This window comes from Papaver somniferum, chromosome 5 (assembly GCF_003573695.1).
Source record: "Papaver somniferum cultivar HN1 chromosome 5, ASM357369v1, whole genome shotgun sequence".
In the NCBI taxonomy this organism is placed as follows: domain Eukaryota; kingdom Viridiplantae; phylum Streptophyta; class Magnoliopsida; order Ranunculales; family Papaveraceae; genus Papaver; species Papaver somniferum.
This window is the reverse complement of record NC_039362.1, coordinates 10,601,136-10,611,795: the sequence shown is the minus strand read 5'-3', so window position 1 is coordinate 10,611,795 and position 10,660 is coordinate 10,601,136. Positions and strand designations below refer to the sequence as shown.

The 10,660-nt window shown below is 35.3% G+C and overlaps 1 long non-coding RNA gene across 1 annotated transcript; it reads left to right on the top strand.

Annotated features, from left to right (window-relative positions):
- Window positions 1-530: 530 nt before the first annotated feature.
- LOC113277259 lies at window positions 531-4,459 on the top strand. Its single transcript, XR_003324819.1, has 2 exons — window positions 531-577; window positions 3,653-4,459. It is a non-coding gene; the product is annotated as an uncharacterized LOC113277259 (long non-coding RNA).
- The last annotated feature ends 6,201 nt before the right edge of the window (window positions 4,460-10,660 follow it).

Here is a 10,660-nt window from a genome sequence, read left to right as displayed (position 1 = left end):
TAATGGCAGCTATCGCATATTTGACTTTCCAAGCGTCTAATAGCAATTCAATGTATTGTCATTCAAACTAGATCGCACATCCAAATCAATACTTGGATGATGCAAGATATTGTTGGATTGTATTCTGAAGCCTCCAAAAACAGCTGTTGATTCATAATTATTAATAAAATTATGAGCTTTGAAAGTTTGAAACCTAGTTCTTATGGGAGGAATGCATGGAATGGATTCAATGGAAGGAACATGAGGGTTTTTTGGTGACAAGAGTCTAGGTCTTATGGTTATTCTTTTTCTGTGGTTGAGACTGTTTTGATTGCACTACTGAACCGTTTTTTAGTTTTTATAGTAAATAAATTTCTGCATGGTACAAACGACGATCGTTACCATTGGGAAATATAGACTCATATTTGTGGTCCAAAATGAACTTGTCGTTTCATTTTCTTTTGTTTTCACAGTAAATAGTAAAGTTGACGATGATAACTAAGAAAATGGTGGCTATTACTGCGCGCAGGTTTGTTGTCCTATAAAAGCTAACTAGATTGCACATTTTACATCACAACCGAACAAGAAGAACTCAAAGGTTTATACTTCTTCTCTTTTCATTTGAGTTGAGCTTTGCTCGTTTCGGTGCACCGTTACTACCACCACCACAACACAGAAAAATCCACCATCATCACCACTTAAAAGTTACAACCACAAACCACCTCTTTCGTATTTTGTTGGTTTCTACGTACATTAGCACCACCACCACCACCGGCATCATTGCCGAAAACTTGTTTTGTTTGCTACACTTTGTATACCACCACCACCACCATATCTGTATACACAAATAACGTTGAACCCTAGTTGGTAAAAAAAAAATTTGATAATTTGGTATAGTGGTCCCTAGACTACTCATGTATGGTTCATTTAGGATTTCTTTTTGATAGTTTGGTACAGTGGTCCCTAGACTGCTCCTAAATCCCATTTATTTAGGAATTTTAGCAATTTCTTTTTGATAGGAGAATTTTAGCAATTACAAGGATTCGAACCCCGACCTCCTCAGTGGGAGGGAACATGAGAACCATCAGACCACTTGATGGTTCTCCATAGTTCGCAATTCGCGGCGTGTTTTCTCAGCAATTTTCTTCGGCCAAATGTAGTTGTTGTTGGGCCTATTTAAAAGCTTTTTCTGAGGCCCGATTGACCTCCTCTTCTTTATTTTTCTTCAAAAGACCTCCTCTTCTTTCTCCTTTTTTTCTTTCAAAAACATTTCACAAAGATTATTTATCCATAATTTGAGGCATATATAGTTATTACCCTAACCAGTATGGGGTGATAAGGGGTTCTAATGGGTGGTTAAGTTACTAATTTTTAATTATTTTAGTTTTTTGAGTTTTTTTTTTAAAAGTTTTTCTTTTATCTTTAGAAAAAACATTAATTTTCTTTTCATTTTTTTTGATTTTTTTTTCTTTCTTGTGAAAGTGTTGATAAACAGTTCGGCAGATAATTAAGCACGAAAATGTTAGCCGAACTTCATTTTCTGAAAAACAATACTGAATTCGGATGTCCTATTTTTTGTTACGCCGAACCTAAATTTTGTAGTTACAGAATTAAGTTCCGCTCATAAACTTGTCAGCAAACCTATGTATGTTTTCACAATGCCCAAGTTCAACCCGAACTTCAACCTGTGTCCCCAATTTCTAACTAGCCGTTGAACTATTATTAATTAATCTTTGTCAGTTGCTTCACCGTGGCCACCCTACCAACATGCACAAGCAATCTTGTTGGTACATGAGCAATGTTTATTTGTCACTGTATATTACCATCATCACCACTACCATGCATATGTACAAACACAAACCTCTATCACCACCACTACCATGCATATGTACAAACCCAAAACCATAATCAAACTAGCACTAATCTTTGTTTTTGTTGTAACACCAATTCCACCACAACAACAATTTTCCACCACCACAACGATTTTCCACCACCACCGTATATACCCATGACAACCTTTGTTGGTTGTTACACTGCGACCACCGCCATATGTATACAAGAGCACCACCGTAGCTATAAATAAATCACAGATCGTTTTCGTTGTAAAGGAACGGATACCTGTTTGGTACGGTTTTGAAAAACAGTTTTCAAAAATAGTTTTTCACTGTTTTAAAAACATACCCTTTTTTCCTTGTTTTCATTTTCTAAAAATTATTTGGTAAACTGTTTTTGAAAACAAGGAAAACCAACTAAATCGGATCAAATGTAAAGATTCGTCTAAGAGATAGTGACATTAGCCATGACTCACTTGCAGTCATTCCCCCATCTCTTACTTTGTTCTGAAAAGAAGAAAAGAAAAAAGAAAAGAAAAAAAGAGAAAACACAGAAAACAATAATTTGTTGTTTTCATTTTTTTGTTTTTAAAAACAGAAAACAGATAGAAAACATTTTCTGAAAATGTCCCTACCAAACGCGTTTTCTCCTGTTTTTTGTTTTCTCTGTTTTTAAAAACAGAAAACTGTTTTTGAAAACTATACCAAACAGGCTCTAAATTTTTGATGTGGGCATGAGGGACAAATAGCTGCCATTTGTCTTTCCTTTTCGACTGTTTTTAAGGAACAGAAGGGTAATTTTGGTTTTCAAAATCACGTTAAAAATTTAGCCTTCATTTGTGCCTCCTGATCTTCACCTCCAAATATCTTTATATCTTCGCTTCAGCAATTCCCCACTTTCGATCTGCAACCAAATCTCATCAACCCGTTGATTTTAATTGGAAGAAGATGAATAGTCCTTTCTGTTTATGAAGAAATAAACAACCGAAAGGAACAGATTGATACAAAAACTTGTGATTTTTAATCAACAAATATAGAACTCAATGAAATCACAAAAGTTCCCAACATCTGAAACGAGTGATATAAAAATAAAAAAAAATATGTTTCCTGAAAGTAGTGATCATTGATGATGATAACAAATAAATAATAAAAAGGTGAGGTTTCAAAATTAAGGTTTTAAGTGGATTTGAATAAACTCTCCATTTCCATCATGCAACCACGTTAAATCATTTACCCGAGCTTGATTGATAGGGAGAAACCAGTGAGTTACTGGATTTCTTTCTTTATCCTTCATTTTTTTTAAACAGGTTGTTATAGAAACGAATCCACTGCTTGGATTAGAAGAAGAAAACACACCTTATTAGAGACGAATCCAAACCGTTTCATTAAGATACGAAGAGAAAGTTTTGCAAGTTTTATTAGAATCAAAATTAAACGAATTTAGTATTTCTATTTTGAACATCCGAACATACCCTTCCGTGTAATAACCATCGTTATAAACCGTTTGACAAAGAAGGACAAATGGAAGCTTGATATTTGTCCCCCATCGTAAATTGCCCCCATCAAAAATTCACTCCACCACAACATTATGCATAAGCTAACTTTGTTATTCGTTGTTGCTAAGATGAAGATCACACATTTTTTCTTTGGGTTTATGAGTTTATATATCTAAGTTGCCTAGGGATATTATCATTCTATCGTTAACTTTTTGTTTATCAAGTACTAGCGATCAGCAGTAGTCATTATGTTTGTACTTTTCAAAAGAAATAACTGGACAAGTTTATTCTATGAAATTAAGTTTACCAGATGAATTACATCTAACATCACAATTTAACATGCAGGATAAACAATTCCAGTATTTAATTCCAGAATCGCCAATCTCCAGCCGCGGCCCTCTTTGAAGGTAAGTAAGCATAGAACTGATCATCAATAGAACACTATCTTTTGTATCACATATTACCTTTTAACAGTTTCGATAATGTCGTATCAAGATAATAATGATGGAAAGAAACAAAAGAAGAATACCTTTTCATCCACGGATGACCAGCAGTATGGCAGCGTAGAGGGATTGGATAAGAAGACAGAAGAAAGTAACGGAGGAAAAAAGGAGAAGAAAGATAAATGGAACATTTCTGGTAACAACTCCGAGCCATCGGAGGAGCAACAAACGAGAGTAATTAATCAGAACATAAGATTTAATCAGTATGATGAACAGAAGAACAAAAAGGACAAGAAAAATCGTTAATGATGCATTCAGATTACAAATTTTAAGTAGTATTATATACACATACGTAGAAGAAAAAAACATACATGCATACCCACATAATATAGCATACAAACTATCTTCTACATGCAAAAAGTAATAATCTAGGTCGAGTCTCATGCATATTTTTCATGTGAAAACAAGGTTGTTTTAAAAGGGATTTATCTTGGTACTGTAGTATCCAAATCCAATTAGGGATAGTTTTAATTGGGTTTTTATCTCTTGTTTGGAAGTCCTTTGGGATGCTAGCTAGTTCTAGGTTTTGAGTGGTGAGATCTACAATCTAAGGTTCAACTTTTCTCACTTTTCTCTGTTTTAGGGCTGTTTGTAACCTGCCTTCTTTGAGCTTTTTTTGCAATATAATTTGGTACCTATAATTGTTATATTTTTGTCGAGGAAAAAAAACAAAGAGATACACTGAAAGCATATTAGTATTGTGAGTTGACTGTTCTCTCCCGGACTCTACGTCTCAATCACCCACCTTGTATCAAAATTTCTAACACAATCTCCCAGCTCACATTCTCTTGTTTGCGTCTCTTATCCCTTGGATGGTACGTTTAGAAAACCCGGTAAAGATGACTTGGGCGATTTGCAGACACCAATGGAAATGACACAGACATGACTTAGAGGCTGGACAAACACCGCCATGAATCATGGACCAACGCATATAAACAACATATAGACAGCTCATTATATATCGAATCAGGGCTGCACAACTTTTTCGTCGAGACAAATTTGAATTTGACGAGATTAAAATAACAGGAAGACCGTGGAACCGAGTCACAGCCAGGTAAAATTTTGTTCGAAATAACCCTTCTGTCCACCCTTGATAAATTTGCCACCGATTTGTAGGCTTTTTGTGGAATTATGGCGGGTGCACTGATTATTTCAAAACCTTGGGCCTTGGACCGACTAATATGGCCTTGTGATTTTCCTATAGTACTCTAACCAGTAACCAGCACCGACCAATTTCAACCCAAGGTTAGAAATGGAAACAAAAACAAAGTGGCCGCTCACTTGAAGGCTCTCTAACAGGTGACCATATCGCCTCAGCGACAATATCATGGGCTGGTGGATATGCCACCTTTTCGGTTTCAGCTTCTGTACTACTTGGTTTCTAGTTTTTGCCTTGTCTTTTTAGTCTGCATTAGTGCAGCAGCATTAGCATGTTATATGTACTAGTGACTAGTGTTTGAGCTGGTGGGCTTACCACATTTTTTTATTTCAGCTCCTCTATATACCAAGTGGTATATATTCTGTATCTTTTGTTATTGACTGGATAAGCACATCATAGCTATAAGTTAAATAACAGTTGTTAAATTTTTATACTTTCTCCGTCCCTAATTAGATGATCTAGTTGTAGTTTGCACAATTTTTAAGACAAGGATGTTAGTAAAACTTAGAAATGATTTATCTCTTAAATTATATCACGGTTTTTCGTAAACTTTATATCGTTGAAAAGCATTTTAAAACACCTACGTAACGAATACAAACATAACTATCAAATTATACATATTTCTTACAATAACAAAAATAGGTCATCTATTTATGGGACAAAACTTAAAACCAAATAGGTCATCTAATTAGGGATGAAGGGAGTAATTAGTAAATCCCTCTACTTAGATATCTCAGAATTCTAGTAAGTTTATTAGGCTATAATTAAGTTTCTTATATTCTATTGTATCTGCATTATATGAGTTTACTTATAGATATTATAATCTTAGTGCTGCTGTTATGGTCGTTTTGGTTATGTGTTCATTCCAGATAAAATCCTAAGTCATTCTCATATATTTCCATAGAATACAGATTTGTCCCATGCTCTCTACTGTTCTAGTTGCATTAACTGCTTCCTTCTCTTATTAAATTGTGTATCTTGGTTGCTGAGTTGCCCGTTTCAGTGCGACTCTCCCTGACTTGCAATTCAAAAAATTACAATATCAGCATCCAAGACTCCATCTTCTCAATTCATCGTGAAACTCATTACCTCAAAACCGTGGACAAGCCCCTATCTCCATTCAACTCTAAATCGTTCTTTGAAGCTCAAATTTCTCTCAAAACTAAGCCCAATATAGTACCCCCACCATATTTCTCTTCCGAGCCCATCAGTCCTTCTTGAATATTTCTACTTGGCTACTTCCTTCACTTAGACACTAAGTGCTTTCATTGAAATTATGCATTATTGTATCCAGTTTCAACTGTAATTTTAGGACTTTCACTCAAATAGTTTTTTTTTCCTTCGCCAAAATGAGTATTTTTGCATGGAACCGTGAAGATCTCAACCGATAATCCACAATACAATATCTTCGCGACTTGATATCATTGCACAAACCAACCTTGGTAGTTTTATCTGAAATCTTAGCTACCAAAAATCATGATTTTCATTGCACAATCATTTCAATTCTGAAACTATCTCAATGTCCCTAAAGGCGGTAAGAGAGAAGGACTTTGCTTAATGTGGAAGGGTAACCACACTGTACAAATCATCCTACAATCCAGAGTTATGTACACTTCCTTATTACTCCTGTAGCACCTAGGAAACCATGGTAATGCACGAATTTCTATGGCCCTCCACACCCCAATACGAGAAGAGATCCTTGTAACAACTTTCAATCAATTTTTTCAAACATCAGTGCACAACGGTTCCTGATTAGAAACTTCAATGAAGATATGGATCAAACGGGGAAAAAGAAGTAACATATGCACAGACTCAACCTTTTCTTAATTTTGATCAAAAAGGACTTACGAACCTGGGATTTCCAGGCAACCCATTCACAAGGACGAACATCCAACATTGATTGGGTAACATCTTGGAGCAACTAGACAAAGCTATGGCATCGTTGGCGAACTTCCAACCCGCATGAAGGAAATACTCACCTACCATGAATAGCCTCGAACCACGCCCCCAATCCTTCTCCAAACTAAGGCAATTTCCTGACATGAGAACAAGTATAATAAATTAGAGTACTTGTGGTTTTCTCACCACAAATGCAATAATTCATAGATTCGGCATGGACCATATGCTTCATTACATATAGCGCATAATAAATCTACATCTCAATTTCATCTCAACCAGCGAAATCCTCACTTATTAGAACAATGAAACTCTCATCCACCTTCCCACTATGATCAAGAAATCAACAGCTTAGATCAAAATGGCACAACACCAGTGTGTTGCACGTACTGGCGATGATTTCGAATATTAGTTGTTGCAAGAAAAATATCTCAGAGCATAACATACAACATTAGTTGACTGCCATGCAACTTATTGGGAACAAAAATCAAGAATCCATTGGCTACAGTCGGGCGCCCGTAACACAACTTTCTTTTACACCAAATCCACAATCGATCGAAGTTGCAATAACCACTACAACAAAACATGGCATTAGCGACGAAATTCCTGGCGACATGCAAATTTTCGTCGCTATATATAATAAATAGCGACCTAAAAAATGTGGTCGCGAAATGATAATTTTCGTCGCTATATATAATAAATAGCGACCTAAAAAATGTGGCCGCGAAATTATAGATTTTAGAGAACAATGTATTGGAAGGATGGTTTTCTTAATTAGATGAAAACAAAGATGGTTAGTAGCCTTATAAGCTAAAAAAATAGGAAAACCAACTAACCACGTTTACAAGTGGTACCTCAAAGAATGAGTCAACAGTAAGCACTTCCCTAGCCTGAACAATAGGGATTATTCTAAACACCACATCACTCACTCGATCTGTGACTGACTACTTCAAACACATTATAATGTTCGACTAATAAGAGAGAGAGAGATAAAACCAATGGAGTGGAGCTGAATCCTAAGTGTTATTTTTAGAAAGAAGGAGAAGGACAATCAGGAGCTTACGTGAAACAACAACCACTAATCATAAGAGGTAGAAATTTTGTTTTTTACTTATACATTATATAAGTGCAACTTTAATTCACCGATTGATTCTTATAGTTTTACACTTCCTTGATGGATTGTTAGGGATGTAGCTCAATATTTTAATTCTCTCTATGAGATGGGGAACTAATCTAATTATTAACATAGTGTAGTAATCTCTAATTACCATAGTAATAGCACTTTCCCCTTTGATTACGTTTTTTATTTTAAGCATAAGTAATGTTTGTTGCTGTGTTTGGAACCTATTATTAGTCATCTTGTGGTCTTTCCCGTTGTTTCAGATAAATTTTAGAGTATCAACTGTATACTCCCATGTCTGTAAATTAACAACGATGGGAATGGTTTAATTAAGAAGATGCAGGGATTGGAGTTGGATAAGTATATGTGGTATATGCCCAATTTTAACTTTGGTTTAACTCTTAACAGGCCTTGCTAGTGGCTATTGGAATCCAAATATGGATAGGAGTTGGATTCGACAAAAAAAACGAACGTCGGATGAATATACAAAAGATATCAAATCTTTTATGGCAGTAGCAAAGAATCACAGTGATGAGCCCGTCTGCAACGATCCTAGATATATATTTCATCAGAGTAAGGGAAAAAATATTGCACGTTACTTCCCCGTGATGCCTAGATTGCAAAGATTATTTATTTCGAAATCCACGGCATCAACAATGCGATGGCACAAAGATAAGCATGTCCAAACAGAAGACATACTAAGACACCCGACGGACACTAAAGTGTGGAAAGAAGAAGAAGATCTTGATGCACGAGAATCTGAAAGACACGATGCAGAAGCAGAGGTCGTAAACACACGTAGCGTTTATGTATTTCTTTTCATTTTTTTTCTCATAAAGTATGGATGGAATTAGGGCTGAACATGGTGTCGGTTAACCGTTGGAAACCGACCGAACCAGACCAATAAGCAAGAAACCGAACCAGACCATTAATATTTGGATTGGTTTGGTAAAAAAAGTTGAAAAACCGACATTACTGGTTTGGTTTTGGTTTGACCTGAAAACCGAACCAAAAACCATTGGAAAACCGATAAATATAGACCGTTGATTAATATCAGATAGATTCAATCCACACCCTTCATATTTCTTAAGTTATAACCCAGGTATACATTGATTTCGTCGACCTAATTTTCACTTCACATCTCTTCGCCTCATTCTTCTTCTCCTCCTCCTTCTTTTCAGGCGAAAATCAAAAATCAAATCATGAATCGTGATCTCTAAACTCTAGTAGAATCTAATCATCCCCTCATTCTTCTTCTTCTCCTCCTCCTTCTTTTCAGGCGAAATCTGTTCATATGAGTTTGTAACCTGTCAGTGTTAGCTAGGGTTTACTAGTAGAAGGTATCATCTTCATTCTTCAGACGAAATAAACAAGTGAACATCTAATTTCTTTTAAGAGGTATCATATTTATGTAACTTGGGTTATTTGATTTACATGATTTATATTTAATCTAGGGTTTACTAAAATGATTTGATTTTGGTTGTTTTGTTTTTTTGCAGGATTAAGTTGATTTCTTTGATTCAACTATGGAGGAATCAGGATCAACACCAGTAAGATATTTTTTCTCAAGAATTAGAAAAATAGGATTCTAAAATTTGCAGTCTTCTTTTACTAATTCGTTCAAGTGATTGGTACCAGTGTGTCAATTCGTTCTTTTACCAATTTTTTACTAAAATCCAGCTCTTTTTTGCGCACCCCACTTCAGTATTATAACACTTGATAATGATGATGTTGATTTAGCAGTGAACTGATATTCACAATATTTAGTTAAATATATTGATCTATTAAGTATTATGACCTGATTTACATAGGCTTGTTCATAGTTGTGAGTGTCAAACAATGACAGATATGTTCCAATAAAAATCCAACCTTTGGATATCTACGTGTAGACAGTGGGTCTCATGGGATTAGCTCTAGCTGAGAGGACATCCAGTGAATTTATCTACTCCTTAATTACAGAATACTTCTTTGTGCATATAAAGTGTATCATCTATATTCACTTTACTTATCTTTTTAATAAGTAGTATTTGAATGCACTTTGGATTAGTTTAAGTTGAGGACTAAGGAGTACCAAGGTAATTCATCTCACCAATTGGATTAGTTTAAGTTGGTAAATATTTTTGGAAGCATGTTTAAAATGACTGGTTCAGTTATTATATTAGTGGCTACCTTTTCAAATCCGGCCAATCAGGTTTAATTTATCTGCTGTTGTGCCGTTTCGCATCAACATTACTTTAAGATGCCAGGACCAAAAGTGAATGTTAAAACACAAGCACGACAAAGTACAGATCCTGATTAACCAAAATTTACTTTAAGATGCTTAATGTACGTGTTAGCCATCTAGTTTCAGGAAATCAGAAGGATAGATTGTCCTCCTGATAGTTGGATTAATCATGTTCAGTTAGCAAAGAAAGATAGATTCCGAAGTTCGAAACCAAAATCAAATATAATCCCAGAAGGTTTAATTTAGTGGATACATTGTCCTCCTGATGGTGTGTTTACATGTCACGTCTTTTCACTGTTAGCATTTTCATGTATTGCTTGCCATCATGATTAGTGGAAATATACATGAATTAGATTCTAACTACCAGTTGCTTGCCATTTTCATATACATGCAGTCAGCAACCCTGGAAAGTCTGAAGCTATCAGTTGATTTTGTGGATGCATAGCTGGAA